Genomic DNA, 24,514 nt, shown 5'->3' with positions numbered 1-24,514 from the left:
GCATTTACCTTTAACTACTCTACCGCGCTGCGCACCAAATCGTTCCACTTGGCACGTACACTCTGTGTCAGCCTTCGTGGTGAGGCATAGCAAAACTTAACATGCTCTGCAGAAGTCAAAGGGGATAAGTCATATACAGGTTTACAGAAAAGCAGCTTCCGTTGTCTGCGTGGCGTCGGCGCCGACAGGGTAACGACTGCAGAGTGGCATGTATGTATACTGTAAAGATCACTTACATAACAAAACCGATCAGGAGAGGGCTGACAATCAGAATTAAAGTCGATGTATTGACCAACAACGCTAGTCTGCAAAAATGGCAGGACGTCGTAGCTTGTTGCGGACGTTGCGCCTGTCTAAGTACAGTCAACCACAAAAGTTTGCGGACCACGCGAGCGCGTGGCCAAGAGCCTCTTCGCGACACTTCCGCTACGTCACCAGCGATCGACAGCAGCGCTACGTTGAAGACGCATCCCTCCTTAAATCTATGGCCTGTCTATTTTCGCACTATGCGCAAATATTTTCTACCTATCTCTTTCAACGTGACGCGCTCTTTGTTAGCCAGGGCTACTTGCTTATATTTTGAGAGCAGAATATCAGTACAAGTAATCAGACAGCGTATTCTTCGGCTGTTATCAATTCTATTTTCGCGTAGCCACGCTGTTTTTTTTTTTCGTGAGTGCGTGAGTGAGTGGTGAGGCAGCCATGGGACACAGATGCTTAGTTAGTAGGCAGAATTTTTCCGTTCCTCCCCCATCGCGAAGTGACAGTAGCGGCCGGGATTTGATCGCCTGCGCCCAGGTTTTGCTGCGCAAAGCCCGAACCACCGCGCTGCTATAGTGGTTACATTTAGAAAAATAAGAAATAATCGGGTGCGATGACTCTTTTTATAACCCTTTGCGACACGGCGTCCTCGTTTGGGGACTCGAACTTCGGAGGCGCGTCCCACGCCACGTGTTTCTTCAAATGACCTAAAACTCAGTGTGCACATTCGTGTCCGCTTCCTGATGGGACAACTAGCGGTCAGTTAACTTCATTGTCCTGCGTATTGCTGCAGATGATCACTTTGCTGGAGATACTACCATGTTAGACAATCGTTCGACGTGCCGCGTTCCAAGACCAACGTCAAGAGTATTTTTTTTCTCCGGTCGACACGAATACAACCGAAAAAGCAAGTGTGCATGCGTTTCGGGCCTAATAGTTGATTCTTTTTATGCAAGCATTGAAGCTGACGGATTTCAGAATAATTAGATAATGAGTTATACGCTAATTAATTTTTTTACTGAAACTCGCACAAAACAGCACATTGCTTCGTCTTCTTTCTTGGAATGTAATAGTGAGCGTCTTGAAATGATGCCATGCGCATTTGACGCATTTGCAGACAGTGCATCATAATTCGTGTCTGAAGGGGATGAATTTATTCACAAGACATTTACAGAAGTGTCATGAAACATAGGTCTCTCAATGATCTAATAGGAAGTGAAATGTCCGCCCTTTTCTAGCACCTTATTGATGCGTGTGGGCATCGACTCGTACAAAGATTCAGTAATCTCCGGTCGACCGCGCAGGCTTTCCCATTCTTGTGCGATCGCTTGCCACAGCGTATCGGCCGTGCGGCCGCGGTTGGCTCGTGTGGACAGCCGTTTCTTCAACATGCCCCAGACACTTTCTATGGGATTCAAGTCGGCGCCACATGGAGGCCACTCAAGCTGGCAAACAGCATGTTCTTCTAGCAATGACTGGACGATACGTGCTTTATGGATCGGGCTGCGGTCGTGTTGAAAAAAAATAGCAGCCGTCGCTGAAGGGACCGTCCAGCGCATACGGAACGAGGTGTCTAGTGATGACGTCGCAGTACCGTGACGCAGTGAAGGGCCCTTCCAGACGCACAAGGGGACCAAGGCCATCTTTGTTGATTGCTCCCCACACGCTCACGGAACACCGTCCACTGGATAGAACACTCTGTGTGTAATTAGGCAGATATCTGCAAGAAATAGCATACAATTGGGTTCCAGCGGCGCGTCTAAAAATGTTGTGATTCCTCTTGCGTATGAACTTTATAATGCTGTTATAGAGTTGCAATAGAAAACGTGCAAACATCAATAGATAGTACTGAAAGACCCACTGGCAGCTTTTAATTAGCTTCAGAGTAAGTAGTACTATGAAACAATCGTTAATGTTTTCAACATAATACCACTACAGAAAAATCTCGTAATGTCCAAAAGCTCATTTTACGTGAAACATGTTGTGATGCAGAATTAGCTTCGTGAATTAATTGCCAATACACTGTAAACACACCTGCAGTTTAGTGGACGCCAAACCCGCTTCCGTTGGTCCCAGCGCGTGGAAAAAGTTGACTCGTCGCTAAAAATAACATCGCCCCATTTCTCTGTTGTCCAATCTTTCATTGCTGTAGCGAACATGAGTCGTTCTTGTAGCTGGCTGTCTGAGAGGCAGGGCTTCTGTGCTGCTACGAAAGACTGCAGGCCAAGCTCACTCAGCCTTCTTCTTACAGTCTCAGACGATACCGTGAGCGAGAGCGCTTCTCGGATATCCTCTGCACTTTGAAAAGGATCAGCCACGATGGCGGCCGTAATCAGGCGGTCCTCTTCCTCAGTCGTGGCCCTTGGACGCCCACTGCGCTTCATATCTGTGAATCTGTCATCGTCGCGGAAAGCTTGAATAATCCTATTCACGGCAGTCCGGCTCCTGTTGGTTCGGCGGAAGATTTCGCTGCTGAGGTATTCCCTCTATAAATAAACGCACAATGTGCCTTCTTTCGTCAAGTGGAACACGCAGCGGCATCTTTCCAAATAGGCAATCACCACGTGGCCTGAAGCAAGTCTACTACGTTTTCAGCGACTGATGCGAAGATGCGCCTATGTGTGAAAGAAAATTTTCTATGCATCCGCTTTTTCTTTATTTTTGATGACAGTGAAACACCTCCCTACCCTTTCTCTCAAGACGCAGAAGCAGCAACACTCATTGGACCAAGATGCTGCCAACCAAAGTGCGCCAGTAAACGTCGCGTAAAAAAATCGTCGCAGCGCTTCGTGAAACTTATCTATCCACTGGCACACCAGTCGACAAAGGTTGCAGTGATTGCTCCGATACTGCTATCAAGCCAGATATGTGGCGGTCTTATCGCAGACAGCGCTCTGCGTCAACACAACGAACTAACAATGTCATGCACGGGAATAAAAAATTAACAGGCAGGCGAGTACCAAGAGGGCTCATATCCGGGAGAGCGCCCCTGTCGCCGCTAGGTGGCGTACCGCTAGGTGGCGCGGATAGGCAGTCTGGCACGCGCTCGCGTGGTCCGCAAACTTTTGTGGTTGACTGTACGTATAAAGTGTATAAAAGTGTACATAGAACGACAATTTTCATCAATACGTCATTTTCCTCTCAAAAGAATATTAAGGTCATTACCTGGACAACCATCGCAGGTGAGTTCTGCTCCACTTTTTTGATGAAAAGTTGCTAAAGTATGGTCGAAGAAAACAAAAAAATTGAAATGAAGGGCTTATCACCCATAATCTACACATCGGACTACGGCGGACGCCATATAGTGGTGGAATACAGGTTAGTTTGGATCACTTGGGTGTTTCTTTACCGCGTACCTAATTCTAAGTAAACGAAAGTTGATGCATTCCGACCACGCAGAAATGCCGCTGCCTCGGCATTCTCAGTTTAAGGCAAGATATTATGCTAAACAGCAGAACGTCCCTGAGCGATCTCGACAGGTGAACTGTAAAGAACTTGAACAGTGGGGTACTATTTGTGCGAGCGATGTTTTTGGTCATCATGGCGGCCCTCAAACTGCGAGCAAAAGCGTACTGATAATGTAAGAAAAAGTAAATTATACGTGAAAACAGCTGTGAGAACGGACTGTGCTGGCTGCTCAAAGGCAGCCGGCACCGAGGTCTTTCGTTGGCACGGCGAATCTATTAGTATTAAGCCAACTGAACTGCGTATCCTGTATTTGCAGGTTAGTAGGTTTGAAAAGTGCTTAAAAAGCGACAATAGGTTTATAGTTGTTCCGTATCCCCAAACCTGTATTGATCTTGACATGACATGCTTGTCGATGTTGCTGTTGCTTAGTGGCGATATAGAGCAAAACCGTGGACCTCAGGTAGAGGGTGTGCTGCAGAAACTTTTGGACGGGCAACAAAAAATGACAGAAGACATAAAGGAAATTAAGGCCGACCAATCTTCTTTTTCTATTCAGCTACTGAACCAATGAATGCTTTAAGTAGGGAGCACATTGAAAATAGTGGCGAAGTAGGAGGAAAGATTTACGCACCTTGAAACAACCTTGAAGGATATGGCTTCGCCATGGACGCGCAACACGAAAACTTGGCTGATCTAGAAGTCCGCAGCTTTAGAAACAATTTTATAGTGTTTGGAATCGCGGAACTTGAAAATTAGGCTGCTGAAGAGATTGCAAAATGTATCAACTGAACTTATCCGAGAGCGACTTAATGTTAAAATAACCACAGCAGAAAGAATACATAGGCTGGGCAGAAATTATGCCCAGTCAACATGAGGGTTTTAGACTACACAGAAAGAACTTCGGTGTTCATGAATTGCAGAAAGTTAAGAAGGACCGGCACTTCTGTCTCGGATGATTTTTCTATAAACGCGCTATGACAGCTGAAAAATCTATGGGAAAGCGCAAAAGCAGAAAGGGAACGGGGCCTGAATGTTAGACTCATGTATGACAAGATTGTTAGCGACAACGAGTTGTGTGCGTGGAACGATGCGCAGTCTTTTGGAATGAAAACAAACACGAAAAATACAACTGCACGTGCGTCTGCATGACACAGTAGAAACCAAACTCGAGATTTCAGACTAAAGATATTAGAGAGATTTAGAAGAGGGGCCCCAAACCTATTCTAAAGCTCTCTAATAATGGCTCTTCAAGGTGTCGTAGGGAAAACTCTACAGTTTTCCCTACGACAAGCGTTACACGAGCAGCTAGTGGACGAAATTAGGCATGCTCATCATCACACGCTCGAAGAAAGACATGGCATTGTACTTTAATGGCTGCCAAGCCATTGTGGAATTGTCGGCAACGACAGCGCAGATGAAGGAGCACGCTCGGCTCATAACGAACATCATCTGGTTCCTATACCACTCTCAAGAACGGATGCTGCGCGGCAACTTCAGTCGATTGCTCGCCACATCACACTTCTGCGATGGAATTCACCGGGTTTCATCAACTCACGTTTGCACTCTCTTGACCCTAACTTGCGACTTCGCATACCACCTGGACTCTCCCGTCGTGAAACAACTTTACTTTGTCGCATGTGGTTGGGTGTCGCATTTACCAACACCTATTCGTTCCTAATAGGGATGACCAACAGTGCGGCGTGCAATTTGTGCGGGTGCGACGAGACTCTTGAGCACCTTCTGTGTCACTGTCCATCTTTTGATACTCAACGACGTGTTCTCCAAGCTAAACTCAACCTTAGATAACAGAACGCTCTCGGAAGAAAAGATACTCGGGCCATGGCCCATGCATTCTTGCATGCAAAAGGCCACAAAGCCCTTCTGCAGTTCGTGAAGAGTACTGGATTGTGCGAACGCTTGTCACAGCGGAGATTCTTCTGTGACTCTCTGCGAATGACTAACACTATTTTTTTCTTTTCTCTCCTTATCTATTCTTCCCTTTCCCCTCCCCACGTGTAGGGTAGCCAACCGGGCACGTCCGTGGTTAACCTCCCTACCTTTCCGTCTTCGTTTCTCTCTCTCTCTAATAATGCTCGCAGCCTAGTGAAAAAAAACCACTGAACTTGAGCACCTTCTTTTTCTGTATAACCCTGATATTGTCGATGTGACCGAAATCTGATCGCACTCGGACATAGCCGACAGTGAAATAATATCCCCTGTTATCAAATTATTCGTAAGGATTGTGAAACTCGCGGTGGTCGCGTAGTGATTGTTCATAAAAGATATTGAGCTTGTGATGATACGCGAATGCCCAATAACGAAAGTATTTGGTGTAGATAAATGCTGTGCGGCTCTACTTGCGCAATTGGGGCTGTTTATAGACCTCCTTAATGCCCCTCTGCCTGTCTACAATCAATTGACGCCTTTTTGACCAACAATGTGTCTGAAAACACGCGTCTAATTATAGCATCTGATTTTAAGCTGCCAGATTTTCGTTGGTATGTACGATAGATTGGTTCAGCAGACTTAAAACATTGTGATGCTTTATTTGACATGATTTTAACAGAGATCTTAAGCAGGTAGATCTGGAATTAGACCAGGTACTCAGTCAGTGCTTGACCTTGTATTTATAGACGGCAGGATTACTGATTATGCTATTTCTGTTATTTATGGACTATCAGACCACAAACTTGTCCTATTGTGCATAAAAAACGTTTGGCCAGTCAACCTTTACAAAGAAACAATACACGTAAGCATGCGATGATGTCAGCATCCTGAATTATCAGGAGATGGCACTAGAATCGTTTGATGGACCAGGTGAGGTCAATATGTTGTGGCATAAGTTTTAAAGGTATTTCCAAATACTGTCTGCGTAAGTAGGTTCCTATGAAGATAGAAAATGTGCGAAAGCGAAATCTTTGGGTAAACCGAGAAATGATTCAGTTAAAGCGCAAACTAAACAAAAAAGAGAAAACAAAGATCTTAAGGAGAGTTGAAATCTTTCAATAATTATAAAGCAAAAATTATCTATTGCGAAAGAACATTACTATTCCCACACTTTATCACTGTTTGTGAAAGATTCGCCACAGCGTTTTTGGCGTCACCTTGCTCCATCACGTGAGGATGTGGGTATGCTACCAGCAATGAATGTATAATTACAGACTCTGTGCAAATTGCTGATAGATACAACGAATTTTTCCAATCCGTGTTTGACCCTCCTTGCATTTCCTGCAGAAATTAGAGAGAAAATTACTAATGCACGTTCAGACATGCCAGACATTATCTTAACTGTAGAAGGTATACGTATACACTTCTTTAAGGTCTAGACACAGAAAAAGTCACCTGGCCCGGATGACATCGCTAATGAATTCTTGAGATAATATGCTGAATGAATCGCGAAGTATTTATTGATAATTTTCCATGCATCTCTTGAACAGCACATTTGCCGCACGATTGGTTAATGGCGCGAGTCATACCAGTTCATAAAACTGAGGACAAACACAGAGTTCAAAATTATAGACCCATTTAAATTACTTGTACAACCGCGAGCAAATGTAAGCGCACCAGGAATTGCCCAATAAAGCTGATTTTTTTCAACTGCCTGCGAACGCAACTTGAAATTGAGACTGCAGTCCAAGCTTGGCATTTCGAAATTTCTGTATGCTCGTCAGTTTAAGTTTATGTACGGTAATTACGAAGAAATTCACTTTTTTTTCGGCGAACCTGTGGAGGTACACTATTGCTCATGGGTGTACTTGCCGTAAAATGTTATATCCGAGTATATCCTATCAAAAAGCTTGTTTAACTATCTCGAAAGCTCGAACATATTTACTTCTAACTACATGGATTTAGGAGCCGATTGTTCACCATCGCCCAGCTTGCGGAAAGAGTAGACAATTTTACTCAGGTAATATAGGAACAGGTCAGATGGACGGAATTTGCCTAGATTTATTAAAAGCTTTTGACCACATTTGCCACTCGGGCTTGATTGGTAAACTACTTGATCTCGGAGTTAAGTTAAACATAGTTAAGTGGATTCAATCTTTTTTTACCAACCGGTCACAATATGGGGAAGTTATAGGGAAGAAATCGAAAATTCTAAAAGTAACATCAGATGTCCCTCAAGGGTCTGTGTTAGGACATATATTGTTTCTATGTTATATTTATGACGACAAATGGCCTTAATGGTAAGTCAACAGTTTGTTTAGTTACAGATGATTGCTTTATATACTCTAAACTTTAATGCCATGCGGGCGAATTAGAATTAGGTTAAGGTACTAGAAGCAATTACCGATTGTGGCGTGCGCTGTAAAATGAAAAATTAGTTGCAAAAAAAGAAACTGTCTATGCGCGAATAACATGAAAAACGAGAAATGTTTTTTTTTTTCAATTACAAGCTAGATGGTAAAGCAATAAAACAAGTGAGCCACTTCAAGTATTTATGCGTTACGATATCACATGACTTAATTATCTTGGAAAAAAAGAACACATCACTAATTTATGTAATGCCGCATAGGTTCAACTTTGGTCACTAAGACGTAGGCTTAAACTTGCTCCCGGAATGCTAAACTAACTGCATATCTGGCATTGGCACGTCCCGCGCTGGAATATGCTAGCATAATATGGGATCCATATAGGAAGGAATAAAGTAAATAAAATATAACAAAAATACAGAGGCGTGCAGCGAGGTTTATTATGCCGAAATATAGGTGCACGGATTCAGTGACTGAGATGCTCACTCAACTAAATTTGCCCGAGCTTTCATTGTGGCGAAGAGTGTCTAGACGAAAATTTATTTATTTATTGAAACATAACAGCTTCAATTTTGACACTGAAAGGCATATACAAAACAGAATGTCACGAATTTCCCGGTCTGCTAGATCTAGCCACGAGGACCAATATATGCCTATACCTGCAAAGGTTGACTCATTTAAGTGATCCCTCCTTCCTAAATCAATTGAAGATGGAATGCGCTACCGCTAGCACCAAATTGATTATCTTGAGCTGTTTGAAAAATTGGTGCTGGCATATGATTAACAGCGAAGCTGTTTAAGCCAGCCGTAATTTGTGCGTGTGCCACGAAATTATCATCACCATTGGCTCGAGCGTCGTCGCCATCTTCCGCAGTTTAATTAAGACAGTCGTAATTAGTGCGTGTGGCAAGAAACTGCCGCGCCGTAGCCATGGCAACCAACCGACACCACACAGATACGGCTCCACCGAGCTCCCGCCAGATGCGCGCTGCTGCGCATGCGCCGTGATGTTGTAGGAAGAACATGACGGCGGCGAACGAGCCGTGCCGTCGTTCCTACTAAGAAGTCGGCCAGCCGAGCGGAGGCCGCGACGACCAGCGTCTCAAGCTCCTGGAACAACACTGCGCGTGCCGAGCTTGCGCTTCGAGCACGCGCTGCATTTCTTTTTATTGTTTACTTCCTTGACAGTCGGCGCGAAGGCACCGGTTGGGAGCGCCGACCAAAGCGCCCCGCGTTGCAGCGTCGGTGGGCGCTACAGGGCTCCCCGCCCAGACGGAACGTCGATGAAGGAAGTGAGAGAAGCCAAGTCGGATCTTTGTACTCCAGCCTGCATCTTAGGTGCACCTGTGGCTGGCGCACGCACAGACGTCCTTGAGGCAAGCGGCTCCGGCAGTGTGGCATTCGCTGTTGGCCTTGCAGGGCTGTCCAATGCGTTTCCGGCGGTGGTCTGTAGCTTGTCGCAGGTCTTGCCGTCCAGCGAGCGGACAAACTCGAGAGCACAGTCGCCGATCAGATGGTCCGTGCAGACGCCGTTCAGCTGGGCGAAGACGCACTGCTCGGAGTAGTCGCAGGGCTAGCCGAGGCCGGTGGCGGTGCGGCAGGTCAGGTGCTTGGACTTAGGCTCACGGGCTCGGATAGCTTGTAGGGGTAGCGGCCCTCACTTCACGAGGCCCCGCGAGGCTCGCGCTGGGCGTTGCTCGTGCAGGTGTCCTCGAAGATGGAACCAAGTGCGATGGTTGCCTTGGTGACCTGCGCGTCGATAGGGTGGTGCATTGAAAGACGAACTTGCCGTTGTCGGAGGGAAGCCTCTCCAGCTGGTTGATGGCGATCTTGGAGACCTTAACGGGGACGTCGTTCTTCACGGTGCTTAGGGTAGGGCGGTTGATGGAGTTCTCCAGGAGACGGTCGTGTACGGTCCAGGGGATTGTGGCGTAGTACTTGTACAGGCGCGAGAGCTGTGGGCCCCTGGAAGGAGGTTACCAGTGTGCGGGATTGTGCGCGCAGTGGGCTGCGCATCGATGCATCACTCGAGTTTCAGCCGCGCAGGCCGGGTTGTACGTAACCACCTTTGCAGGCTGCAGAGTTGTTCGAAACTAATCCCCGAGGGGAACGGCGGGTTAAGCGGAGCTTCTCCCAAGCGAGCACCCCTGAAGAAAGCCGGGCGTCTGGCCGGGGGTCGCTTGTGCTCGATTTGTATTCCGGTGGGTAACCGGTGGCCGCCTGGTTTCGAACCCGCAACCTCCCGCAGCCGAGGCGGACACTCCACGACGAGGTCACGGCTGCGGTGATTTACAGCGCTGCAGCTTTCCAATATCGAACACGGCGCTGGATCGTTGGTAGGACAAGTCAGGCTTAGCTGCTGCACGGGCGCCCGATGGAACGGTCCCTCGAGCAGAGCCCGCTGACGGTCCACATCGTAAGGGGCCGTGGGCCGTAGGCTGCTGGCGTTCCCGAGCCGAAACTGGTCCTCGTAGAAGTCGCCCGAACCATCAGGGCCAGGGTCAGGCCAGTCAGCACTATGCGCAGGGCCATGGTCCGAGAAGTGAGTAGCTGACGTGTCACCGCTCCGCGTGGCCGGCGTGTTCGTACCGTGACCGCGCGCTCGCACCGTGGCCGGCGTGCTCGTACCGTGGCCGGCGTGCTCGTACCGTGGCGTTAGCGCCGTGGCCGGTGAGCGCCGTTGCCGGTGAGCGCCGTGGCTTGGTGAGCGCCGTGGCCGGTGCGCGTCGTGGCCGATCACGTCTGGGTCACCATTGTAGGAAGAACGTGACGGCGGCGAACGAGCCGTGCCGTCGTTCCTACTAAGAAGGCGGCCAGTCGAGCGGAGGCCGCGACGACCAGCGTCTCAAGCTCCTGGAACAACACTGCGCGTGCCGAGCTTGCGCTTCGAGCACGCGCTGCATTTCTTTTTATTGTTTACTTCCTTGACAGTCGGCGCGAAGGCACCGGTTGGGAGCGCCGACCAAAGCGCCCCGCGTTGCAGCGTCGGTGGGCGCTACAGGTCGGTCTGTCTTCTTACGAGAAGCTCTGTTAATGCGTGTACCGAAATGTACGTTCCATGGCACTCCTTGTTTGCCGTACGTATTGTCACCACCGTTATGTAAAATGAACGGCACTCGGCACGTTCATCTTAGCGAGTGCATCAATTCTGTGTCGGTGTCGTTGAGTACGGTAGCGCAGATGTACATACTGCACATTGTTATAAGAATAATACTGCACATCATCACCTTAACAATCGCATCAGTACTTTGCTCACAGAAGATTTGCGCGCATCACCAAGCGTGTGTGCGGAAGAAAACGTAGACAAATAATCTTTGTTACAACGAAAAACACACTTTTATTTCGTTAAATGCGAACACATATGTACATAAGAGAGAGTGAGAACAGAAAAATTATTGTTGTGAGCATTCGCCCTAAGTCGAATACGAGTCATCGTTTTCTTTAATGGCTTTTCAATGGTACAACCGAATACCGCTGTGCTCAATGAAGGAATTAGGTACCCAATCACAAACGCAGCCGAACAACAAAAGTACGGAGAAGGCACCCGAAGAAATGTTTCACTGTTGACTAAGACCACTTGTTCACATCGTGCTAAATAGACTCAAGCTGCCATCAATTTAATTCAAGGTCGTGTTCCTGCATGAAACACGTTTGCCTGTGGCATACCTGACAATGATGAGGTCATTGATCGGTGATAATCTCGTAGTCCGACGACAAAGGACAAGAAGGTATTGCACACGTTCGGCAAGTGCTAACCAGGAAGTTTTTTTTTTTTCAATCGTTCTACATCACGTCGTGATCAAAACCGCGAACGTATCCCCAAAAGACGTCATCTGCGCAACATACACGAGAAAAGAATGAAGCAGATTTAATGGAGCCTATGTCCAGCAGTCCAGGATTTAAAAAGAAAACAATGCTAGCAACAGTTATCTTTCTCTAAAGTCTAGACAGCGAAAGCATGCAGCATAAGTATGCATAAGTTAAGTCTTCTTGTTGAGCCTATACTTCATCGACCCTGCGCGGTGAGACTACCACAAACATCGACGAAAAATAACGACTGCAGTGTGTGTTCTGGGTAAGCTAATTATCACAATACTTGCATATTTCAATCACGCACAAGCACTATAAAGTTAATCTCTGTGTGCCAGTTGCATTACGTTTAGTTGCTTGTTGCCACAGCAAGTTTTTTATAGGGCTGGCAACTACAAAAGAAAATTAATAAATTCGGTCGCGATCTGTTCTCTTGCCAGAAAAAAAACTCAAAATTATTTACGCGACTAAGTTGTCTTTGCGTTCTTTGCGAGATTGTTAAAATTCGTGTAGAATCGTCTGCTGATTCCCTTAAGCTGGCCTAAGCAAACCTAAAGCTGAGTTCACTGAAGGCAGAGCTAAAATAAGCCACGACGTGCATTGCCTGTCTTGGTCAAAGCATCCAGCTGCGATTTAAAGAGGAATGGGTTTTGCCCTGAGAAACCACTGTAGTCTGTACGCTCGAGACGCGTTGTTCCTGCCATAAACAAATAGCTCCTTGCGTAATTGCTCGATGGAAGGACGAATGGCCTCATTTTGGTGCGACTGCAGGCTTTGGCCGAGAGTAGTACAATAGTAATACTTCAACGTGACTTATGGCGGCCGAATGAAATGTCATGGATGCAGAGTGCGTACGCGTGAAATGATGTAAAATCGTGATGCTGTTTTATATAAAGTAAAGCTTGTGGCACGAACAAAAGAGAAAGGAAGAAGAAAACGTAACGAAAACCAGTAGCGAAGTGTATACTATACAAACAGTGACCGCATACTGCCTCGACCTAATGATATTTCCTGTTTTTTTCTTTATAAATGACGTCTCATTACAAGGAACATAATTGTATTTGCATACACTGGTTGATTGCCCGAGACGGCTTTCAATTGTGGCCATGTGTCGATATCATGTCTTGTTCTATAAAAATGTGGCAAAAAAATATGTCTTTCTGTCTATATAAAAGGCCGGAGTGCTTTCAAAACTACTTTCGCTAACGCAATCAACGGAGCAAAGCGACTTCTACAGCGAAAAAAAAAAGAAAAAAAGCCAACAGAGCTTGCGAGTGTCACATGTGTTATGTACAGCCCCAAAATAACACCATTGAACAGTGAAGCAAACAGCGCAAGACAAGTTTGCACGCCGCAAGCCAGGCGCAGAGGAGAAAAGACCGAACAACGGCTTTCGGGACCAGGGGAGAACACTTTTCACGTGATAACACATCGAACTCCGACATACCTGGACAGTAGTGGGTAATGCTTTCTTTTTTGTATTGCTGAATCTTGTTTCTACAATATAGAAATAACAAAAAAATTACTGTTTTACTTTTTGTAGCCGCGTACAAGAGTCATACCTCACCCTTTTTTTTTTCGACTTTCTAAGCGCTATAGAATAAAATATTATAAGCGGGTACATCCTATTATGAAAGCTGGGCTCTAAGTTAACAAAAATGGCCGAATCAGTGGAGCCCATGGACGCGTTCTTAGATGCATAAATCGATGAAAACGTCGGATGTGACATCACAGCTGCCCATGAATCAATCTAGACGTCTCGTGCCTCTCTGTCTTTCGGCATATTTTTGCTTGGCTTTAGCACACAACAGATTTCCTAGACCCGTTTTGTAAGTGTAGCTTCTTACGAGAAATCATCTGTGAGCCAAAGAGGCGAAACAAGCAAACTGCGACGTCATAATGAGTTGGAAGAGTCGGTGATTTCAGATTGGCCATCCTTGATGTAAAAATCTTGTTATGGAAGATTGTACAATCATTTGGTGCTTGAAGAAATACAATCCTGCTATTTTAGAAGGAGGAATGCACTATTCGCTTGAAACTGGAGTACTTGTGGTCACGCCAGATGCAGTATACATACTATGTAAACGTATGTCTGAGTGAACTGAGATATGAGAAATGTGCCGGAACGAAGCGATGAAAACGGTAACACAATGGTGTTCTGGTAATTGCTAGAATTAACTTATATGGTCATTGACTTTCCCTTGCGTTATGGTCCTCTGACAACAGCAGGTGAAAAAAGACAATTATTAGTGGATCAGAGACACCACACTGACTCTACGACCACTCATTAAAGTCTGTTTCTCTTGATTTTTGTAATTCCATACACGCCACTCTAGTTATCTGCGAGCTGTTGAAAGCGCTGTTGGGCTTTTACGCCTGTAGCCCGAATTTTACTTTCCTGGATAGATTCGCTGACCCTTTGCGATCATAATATCAAGACTCCAAATAAGCTGGTGGGTTTCGGTGGTAGGAATGTTGCCCAGTGACTTCGGAAGTCGTGGGAAGGGTATAGGTATACGAGCAGACTATCATCCTTTAGACTTCGAACTGCCACTACAGGTGGGATGTAGTGCAATGGAGTACATGTGTATCGTTTCTGTCAAAGGAAACCTAGGTAGATGCTTCTCTCAGTTCGCACCTTCCCCCCGTCGCTACACTCCTAAATCCCCGAGTTAACGAGTACGTAAAACCCTTCTGACGCTTCTAGCGTTTAAAGCCCTTCCATCAAAGTGCTACGGCCACTTAAAACTCTGTGGAGGGGCTTTACTAGCGTTGTCCTACGCTGTTTGCTTCGCTGTGTGCACGTCCCCCGCCAACAGTCTGGCTGGCATTCCGCCGCGTTCGTCAGTTCAATAAAGCACCGCTCAAAGCTCAGGCACTTTCACGACCAGGATTCCGAAGAACAGAAGGAGCAACGTGGGGACCAGTGTGGATGCCGCAGCCGCAGGGTCCGCCGTTGGGTCCGCCGTTGGGTCTTGCAGCTTGACAGCATACACGACTGCCCCTGGAGACGGCTGCAGCTTGAGCGGCGCCGGCTCACCGTATGTCCACTGTTTGACCATGGCGGGAGCAGTCGGCTTCTTCGACGAAGAAGACGACGATCCGTGATTCTTGCACGTCGTCGGCCAGGCGCGGCTTGTCACCTCCTGGCCGCTCCTGTTGAAGCGAAGGCAATGTGCAAGCGTTACACATGTCTGCATGTTTTCATCTGTACCGACTCGGCAGCGCTATACAAACATGTGTCGCCAAGCCCTACATGAGTCAATGAACAATGCTTGCATGAGGGACTAAGGCGTTCATGCCTTACCGGGAAAGCAATAGACGTCAGGCAAAATATATTTAGTAGAGTGGACTTCTAGTACAAATTATATATTACAGAATGCGACACTGCATTACTATTTGCTGAATGCCGAAACACCGTAGGGGTAAACGTGAGCAGCAGCGCTTCTGGCGCCATCACGTAACGATCATGTAAGTTGAGTTGGTGCCACCATGTGAGCTGAGCCTTAGCACATGAAATTATGAATACAATGAAGCGCCACGAGTTACTTAGTGACAGCGTAGAAGCGACGGCAGCAACACAATAGCTAATGTATAAAGGCTCCCCCCCCCCCACCCCCCTCGACGAGGACAGCACGCTATACAAGAGCACTTCTGGCGTTTTGTGGTGGAAAAAAAGTCCCACAACATGTATTTACCAGCGCTGCTGCTTCCATCTACTGAAAAGTGTTCCAGTATTCTGTAGGCTGGGCAATATGTGTACAGAATGGCTAAAACTCTTCGTATATTATAGCACGTAGGTCCTCTGACATGTGTCCGAACTTCGCCGTTGTCCCGAATCGCGAAGCCCGCGAGACACCACGGCTATCAAATTCCTGATCCTCTCACCTGTTCAGGACCAGCTGGAAGCATGCGCCCTCGAGGGAGAGCTTTTCGTCGCCTAGGCTCACAGCCAAGGAGCGAGGTTTGGTCAGATCCAACTTGGCCTCGAAGTTAGACCACGAATCAGGAAGCATCATCGAGACGCCGTTATCGCCAAGCACGACAGCGTTGCGTCCGAGTAGGGACGCCTTTCGGCAGCTTCCGGTATTGTTCTTCTCCGCGCTCCAGCCAACGTCGGTGCTCTCTTGCTTGGCGCCTTCACCGCCCTCTTGAGCTACGGCCTCTTCCAGAAGGTTCTCGAGCTGGTGCTCTTGAGGCAGGTCGTAGACGATGCGTGCCGATGGCCGGGCCTTACGGAGAATGTGCAGAGCGCTGGCGTTTGGTGCCTCTCCGTCCGCAGACCAGACGACGAGCGTGGCGTTGGGCATCACGTCAAGCAGCCACGAGAGCTGCGCCAAGGACGCTTCCACCATGGACGCCCGGACCTTGAAGGCCACGCGCGAGAGGAAGGGGTAGCCGCAGCTCACAAGCCGCACCATGGATTCCACCTGCGTTTGACGGGGTCAAATTGTTTATAAACTGCTGGCTCCTAATATGAGTTAAAACAATAAGAGAAATTATGGAACAGTATTTTAAGTAATGTCCGTAAGAAGCCAACAGATAAGGAGGCCCAGGAAGCAAGAGAGAAATGGCGCGTTTTTAAAGAAGAAACCAAACACCACAAGAGTCTAACTCGGCTTCTGATCCGTCTTCCGTCAGTCACAAGCATCCACACATTTTTCACACACTGTATCACAGCAACACATAATGAGTGTTGCTGTCAGCCCTATGTCAGTGCCTGAAATTCGCAGTCATATTGGGGAGCAACGAGTAGGTTTTCAATAACATTTCACAGACCGGTGAATTTGGCTAGTATGTGTCCGTTCATTCTTCTTGCGGCTATATACAACACACACTAAAGGTGACGAGAGGAACATTGTTTCCTTTCGTCGGCTTGTGTTTTCCTTCCTAGCCGGTGTTCCCCTTGTTCGCGTCAGTGTGCTGTACAAAGCGCTAGAATAATGAAAGCGTGTGTTCCCCTGTCTCAGGTACATTGCGCATATCACAGTATGGCGACTGTGAGCGTTGAATGCGGTGCATATGACTGTCACATAAAGGCAACACCTAGTCTCAGCCTGTTCAGGAGGCTCGCATGAATACGTTAGATGCCACACAAATTCCTAAATTTCCTATGGGGATTAAGCCTACAAAATTTTGGTGGCACATAAATTGGAATCTGCGTGACGCAATGCTTTCGGGAAGTGGTTTATTAAAGGCTATACAATGAAATGCGATTTTCTTCCTACGTAACGTGTGATGTGATGCGACGTTCCTGTTTATGCATTGCGCAAGCGACACCTTTAGTGTCATGCAATGATTATGCAATACACCGTTTTCAAGTGATGCCGAAACGCTAACATCAAATCAGGCAGATATGAAACATTCATGCAGCGATGTCCCGAACACGAAGACGATGTATGATGCTTAGTGAGTGATGAATAGTGAGGAGAGGCGTACGCCAACAGATGGAGGACAGTCTCTATACCCTTAATATTTCTATACCTATTGCGTCACAGTGGAAAATACCCGAATGAGGGATTGGAGAAGAATTGGCGTATAGCCAGAGGCACGGTGGCCAGGGGCACATAACCTGTGGTCCCATAATGAGGTAGCCCAAATATAAGAAATTGCAGAAATTCAGAGCATCCTTGAATGTTATGAGCTATTAAAGCGAAGCTCTCTATGTCTCACTGATTCGTCCGTGAGCACCGAAAACGCACTGCAGGAAAGCCAACTTACCCAATGGAACTATCTGCGCACACGATAGAACAACGGCTGTGCATCTGCGCACACAACAGGACAACGGCGCACGACATACGTATCGTAAAACACTACAGTTTACATTCGCAGTTGTACCGATAAGAACAATGGGAACTGCAACGCCACAGTACCCAGACGAACTGTATATATCTGCATTGCATTTCGCGCGTCACGCAATGCATTCCCGGCCGTCACCATCGGTAGGCCGTGGGTGCAGCGCACGGCAGAAGAAGCTGCCGTACGCGAACTTATAGTGCGAGCGCGATCGTGCCCGTAAGGCCGATACCGTGTATCGGCAACGGCAGAGCCTCTGCACAGCGATCACAAGGCAATACTGTTCAAGTGTAGAGTCGACCGTGAAAGTGTGTGTGCGTGTATTCAACGGCTACAGGATCTAAAATAAAGGCTATGCAACTTAACGAAATGTATCTTCATTCAACTTCAACGTTCAAAAAATACAATCCTAAACAAGCAATCAAATCACATATTGATCGCATCGGTCGCTCAGCATTTCTTGGGTTCACTGCGTGATCGTTGGCTTCGGACTTTAACTTTGATTCAGTTTGCATGGGAGAAAGCTTCGCGTTCAACCATCTTTCTTGAAGAAAGGGGCTTTTATTTTTTTGATTGAGAGGCCTATATCTATGAACGGCATTATATGTACAGGTTACATGTGACGACTCATTACTTGACTACGGAGGACAGAAGTGCGCTCACCGGCAACATTCTGTCGGTCGACATCCAGTGCCATAAAGCTAAGTGCCATAATCTAGGCCCCCTGTATACACAGAACGAGAAACACCAACCATCAATAGTTGGCGAAGTGCTAAAGAAATTAAATAAATAAAGACAGCAAACATCTCAACTATGAGAGGAACCTGTCTTCACCAGACTAATGGCATTTAATCAGAAACTGCGCTTACCTGGCCCCAAGAATATGCGCCTTTGGGTTTGGTGTTCCAACCCAGGGAGATGATGGCAAAAGGATGGAACGGCGAGCTCTGGCGCATGAACGAGTTCGCTTCCACAGGCGGCTTGCCCGCCGAACCGGCGAGAACGTCTGCGTGAATCCACAGGTCGAGCAGGTTCTGCAAAACACGAAGAAGAGGACGCATGATGCTGCTGAAATAATCTCCGCACCATTCACACTAAAAAGATCACAACCGAAACATAGAGGGAGGTGAATGGCCAGGAATCTTTAATAGACTTCGTTCATTTGGTTAAGCTGCACTTGAAAAAACGGTATGGAGGAACGAAAGAGAAGGAGACAAAAAAAAAAAGCGTTCAGATTGATTACGTGCGCCGTGCAATGTCTACAGTGTCTACGGTGGGACAAGCAAGTTCGTTGCTTTCAGGCACTATATAACACTAGATTGATATTATGATGAGTTTCATTACTATACCCCGCCATAAAGGATACCGGTAGGTTGTAGTCCTTAACGGGCTGGAAGACAACTATGGTAAGAAGAATCTTTTTGCTATTTATTCTTTCAATTTCTTCGTTTATTTTTGCCACGACAAACTGACTTAAGCTTTTAATGAACAGTGAGAAAAGCGAAGTAGTCTACGATAACAGCATGGTTGATGATATATGCATCGCGCCAGTTTCCCTCTAATAATTCGGTGGAAAGATCCTCGGCCTTCCCCTCAAGGTTGTCTTGAAACCAAGCGCAGCGCGAATAGCGGGAAAGCGGAGAGAAGTACATGCATCATGGCCCCTGCTGGGCAAATGCACGTGCGCTCTGAACATGGTAAAACCAGTTCATTGGCAGCAAGCTCATATTTAGGTTCGCTTACATGAATCTGTACCGAGCGGGTGCTGTCAGAAGTTGATTTTAGCAGACATTAGAGCCGACAGCGTTTCAGTTAATGGGCCGAGATTGCAGAGACAGCGTGATTCGAGACAATGCACATATCGTGCGCACAACTGTCTCGTTCCTTTTGCTGACCGCCCACCGCCGGCCCGATGTGGTCGGGCCTATATATATGGTATGCCCCCGTGCTTGCAGAGGCCCCATGCGCCGGGCGATGCTTTTCCTCATATAGGTTATTTCAACTTTGAAACAGACTAGTCGACCCCAGAAGGTCGACGCTGGTTAGCGCTACAGGAACAACGAAAGTAACTACAAAGAGGTGTGCAAAAGTACGTGATTGGCGGTTGCTCCAGTCGGTGCTCCTAGCGAAATCACTTTATTGAAGAGACGAGTTGTAACAACAAGTGACCCAGCTATGAGCATTTGGAATTTCGCTCGTGCCTCGCCGCAGCTTCGCAGATGCGTGTGTTCAGACAGGCGTGAAGTAGTCTATAGGCGCAAAGCACTTGCTTCCTCAACTTAACGCTCCATCAGATGTTGGTGGACGATTTGAACTGTCGTTGTTATGCCTCGATAGCACAGCTCCGAGCTTAAATAAAGTATATATATATATATATATATATATATATATATATATATATATATATATATATATATATATAGACATGGTTATTTATAAGGGACATTGATGCCCGAATATCACCTATAGAAGATTTTGTGCGCCCTTCATTGGCCCTACCGGGAGCGTCTTCTGCAAGGGACTGCAACAACGAAGCGTTTCGTGGAGGACCCAGACCCGAGCGTCGCGGCATTTAGAAACCACAACCTTGCGCGCAAGGCGTTTGTACGTTAGAACACAGCCCTTGACTCCAGCGCGCACATCGAGCGAGTTTTCAGGCGGAAGATGACGAACTAAGATTTTGAAAAGTAAATTGTAAATGAAAATAAAGTGAAGGACTGCAGAGGACTCACTGAAGAACACGCTATACCGGTTCTATTCACAGTATTTGTGAAATGTTAATAAGGGATGGAAGGAAAGTAGCGTAAAAGTAATTGATCACATTTGGTAGTTTTTTACAGTTATTTTCATGGTCGGTTACTTTTTAAACATCTGTAGCGTGTACAAGCCTGGTCGTAAAGAAGGATGCGGTGTTCATAACGTCATACATGAGCGGGCCATATATACAAAATAATTTCTGCAACTTTTCCCCCTCGAAGTATATAATATATAAAGAACTCTTCGCAAACCTATGCGTCTTTGCAGAATGAATGAGCCAAGACCAGCATTACAGCCACACTTTCTTGACACCGTGCACTCAACCCGCCCTCTTGAAACTATACTGAATTATCGCGACAGGCGCTGCTCACGTGATCTCTCTTCCACCACTGAGCTTACATCGTTCCATTTAAAGGGTTTATTAAATGTTTCCGATCTTAAATGCAAATTCATTGCTAACGTGTGCTTGTACAGAGATCAAACTATCTGAGAAAAGTTTCTGTTGTAATTCGTTATTGCCTCTGCATACGACAGTTCTCATATTATTTTCACGCTTTGTCAAGGCCCTTTATAGTGACCCCCGAGACGCTTTGTTAAATTTCCGTGCGTCCCGTAATTGATACACGTACTTGTGCGGATCAATATATAGTGTGCACAAGTGTCCAATGCTCTTCGTGTTCAGCGAAAGTTTCCTTCTTACCCAGGTTTCAGTTATAATGTGCCTATTGTTTTAGCCAAGTGAAACGCACGCGCTCGCAGTCGCAAGGGCCTTTATTTATAGGTGATCTTTGACAGTGATGGCAAAAAATTGTTATCCTTTGACGCTGCACACATATAAAAACATGCCCTGTAAAAAAAAAAAAAAAAAAAAAAGTGGAGGTGCGGGGTATCGATCCCCGTACCTCTCGCATGCTAAGCGAGCGCTCTACCATCTGAGCTACACCCCCGACCGCTTCAGCGGCGTAAATTTAATGGGTGTACCCTGGGGCTTCCTTTTTTTTTTTTTTTTTGTGCAACGTTGTGGAGAAATATTTGTTTACGGTTTCAGTTTACTGCTTCCTATGGTCAAATGAATATTCCAATCCAATATTAATGACGTCTAAGACTACCCTACATCTAGTGTCTTTTTCAGACAGGCCGCGAAACACGATCGATAACTGTGGAAAATGTGCCTACACTGCCTTCGCACGAAACATAGGCCAATCAGCGGTTGTCCGAAGGCTTGAAGTTCCATCAGTTACCGTCTACTCCTCTTTTTCTGCTTTTGATGAGCCCTAAAGTATATTTGGCTGTGTTTATTTTGCGCATTTTCTCCGTTTACGCAACTGCGGCCTGGTTCTCGTCGCTGTTGTCGCCCCCGACTGCTAGCCCGGCGAATTTGTTCGGGCGTTGCTCGTGCCACGTCTGTTTCTTCTTTTAGACGCAAGTCTAGGCAATCCCCAATGTCGAACGCATTTGAAACGTTGCCCGAACGTGCAACTAAAAGAGAAGGAAGCCTCCGACAACGGTAACTGCCATTCCTTTCTCTTTCCTCTCTCGACGTCGCGAAGAACATGTCAACATTGGACCTCGTCGGAAACGCCGATAGCTCAGAAAGCGACGATGACGACTACGTCCCATCGGCTGAAGAGAGCGACGGGGACGCATCCGACTGTGACGCGGAGAGCGACGTTGAAGAGCGACCTGTCGCCACGACTAGCCGGATGCTGCGGAAGGGGAAGGTAACGCCGCGTCTGAAAGTCAAAAGAAGCATCCGCTGCGACGGAAAAGACCCAGCACAGGGAAGTGTTCACAACGTGCCGAGCGCTAAAGACGACGCGAAGGAACAGGACGAGAGCACTCTCGCTGCCCAAAAGGACAAAGCGAAAGACGACATTCTCTGGTCCGACTTCTTGAGAGACGCCGACAGCGTAACCAAGAAACGGGCGGCCGTTCCCGATCCGGGCGAAGCGTCTACTTCCGCCGCTACTTCACAAGTCGCTGCTGTTCCAGAGAAAAAGGTTCGGATTACTCAGCTGCTGGAGTTTGCGGGGGAAGTCGTCGAGGTTGACAAGGAAGTGGCAGCAGACTCGAAAGAAACGCGCTCACTCGAAAAACAGGAAGGAGAACCCAAGTCATCTGCACTCGCTAGCAAGAAGCCGGGCGGAGTCGCAAGTGTCTTAGGTCGGCTAATGAACAAGAAGCAAAAGATTAGCACGCTGGAGAAATCCAAGCTCGACTGGGATAACTACAAGCGGAGCGAGGGCATTGCGGAAGACCTGCGGACCCATAATAGAGGCAAAGACGGCTATCTGGAAGGACAAGCGTTCCTACAGCGCACTGACGAGCGGCAGTTCGAAGTTGAAAAAGGACTGAGGGCCAAGAACAGATCGACGATATAGGCACATTTCGCACGTTGTGAATACTCAAAGAAGCAATAAAAAGAGGCATCTTTCAGGATGGTCTGAATCGTGTTCACATTTCAGCAGCTGTGTTTAAAAGTCTCAAGCATTTGTTAATTGGCGTAAAGACTAAACTTTACCATGACCTTGTTTTCAGAGTTATTGCCATCGCATTCCTTCCTGTGGAAGTGTCGCACTTAAAAGAAAATAACAAGAGCCTTCAGGCTTCATTGGAAGACACTCAGATTACTTTCCCGCTTGATAAGTATTTTAGAAAGAGAAATGCATGTTCTTCCACACGCTGCGTCTCGACTTTTCACGCATAGTGTACGAGCCGAACTCGGAGCACCTAATTAGTATTTGAGCACTGATTGCAGCTCATATAGCGTAGGCTTTGCGCTGCTGAACTCGAGTTGGCGAATTTGATCCTGCAGGCTGCGGCGGTCGAAACTTCTATGGAGCCAAATGCAGAAAAAAAAAGTGCTCGTCCAGGTGATAAAACTTATTCTGGAGTCCCCATTAGCGTGCCTCATAATGATATTGTTGTTTGGACACGTAAAACCATAGAATTCAAAATTTTTTTAATCTATCAAGGCCATCAAACTGAACTTTCATTCATAGAAGACCACCCGACGTGCCAATTCTGATCACTTTTTGTCCAACAAACTATATGAAAAGCGTACATAAATTTCCCTTGACCAGAAATGTCGTGCTCCAAGCATGGCCCGTAGTGTACATCTCGATGCTAAAGGAGTGATCCTGACCTACCTGGAAGGTCTGTAGACAGTGAATGGCTAAGAACATAATCCTACATTGGCAGATCAATAAGTAAACCCTGCACATCTCTCGCAACATTTAGTCAAATCCACTTAGGAGCTGCTTTCCATCTCATGTCGTACATAAGATGGTGAGAAATAATTGAAAAATGAAATTGTGAGAAACTTTAGGGCAGCTGTAATTTACCTGGCAAACTATGCAGCGGTAACGTCTGTCAAGATCGGCTATGCGTCTGCCATTTGTTGACGATTTGTTGTGAATCTGAAAGAAGTTCATTATAGCCGTTTCCACTAAGGAAAGGAGGAAGTGAACATGATGGAGGAAAAAGTACTATAACCAATCAACAACCGCGTGTTGAATCCTGAGGATTCACGAGCTAGTCAGTCGGTTCAGTGGCAGCGAAAAAGCCTACGCTGATTACAAGGGTAGTAATACCTGGTGACTGAACTACAAGGAAAGTGGCACTGCAAGGCGTTTGACAAGCATTTACAATGTATGAATAATTGCCGCCATATTCTGTAGCTGACGTGTTCGTGAGTCCTCGTGTCATCATCCTCAGCGTAGTCGGAATGGTCTAATGCAGGGTCAAGTCAGCGTTGATGTTGGTGAAGGGCTTTCCCAAAGATCATTCGCTCTTGTTTTGCGCTAATCAACCGCCGCGTTTGGCTGCGTTTTCCCATCTTGGCATAAATCACACTCTCTACGTGAAGGCGAGTCTTGGTATTTCTCTCTTTTTTTGGTAAGGTGAAGGAATTTCAGCAAAACACCAGGTGGTATGGAGGGGGGGGGGGTGTAGGGGAGGGGGCTTCGCGCACATACCTAAGACTCATTGTCCTCCTCTGCACTGCTCGACGACGGTATATTCGCAGTCACGCCTGTAGCCTTCGTAGGGATTGCGACTCCGACAGAAGAAGAAGAAGAAGAACGTAAACTTTATTATCAAATCGATAAGATTTGAGTCCGGCGTATTTTTAGTGGGTCTGGGCACGCGCCGCGGACGCGGTTCCGAGACCTTGTCTCGAAGCGGCTTCCTCGGCTCGCTGGACGGCCCAGAGCTGTACTGTCAGGTCC

The 24,514-nt window shown here is 46.8% G+C and overlaps 1 protein-coding gene and 1 non-coding gene across 2 annotated transcripts in view; both read right to left on the bottom strand.

Annotated features, from left to right (window-relative positions):
- The window catches only part of LOC119453379 (cytochrome P450 6B5), a 100,784-nt gene that overhangs the window by 55,589 nt on the left and 20,681 nt on the right, over positions 1-24,514 (bottom strand). The gene's annotated exons all lie outside the window — the stretch shown is intronic.
- Positions 21,160-21,232, bottom strand: Trnaa-agc (transfer RNA alanine (anticodon AGC)). Its single transcript has one exon. It is a non-coding gene; the product is annotated as a tRNA-Ala (tRNA).

This window comes from Dermacentor silvarum, chromosome 5 (genome assembly GCF_013339745.2).
Source record: "Dermacentor silvarum isolate Dsil-2018 chromosome 5, BIME_Dsil_1.4, whole genome shotgun sequence".
Taxonomy (NCBI): domain Eukaryota; kingdom Metazoa; phylum Arthropoda; class Arachnida; order Ixodida; family Ixodidae; genus Dermacentor; species Dermacentor silvarum.
This window is presented reverse-complemented; position numbering and strand designations above follow the sequence as displayed.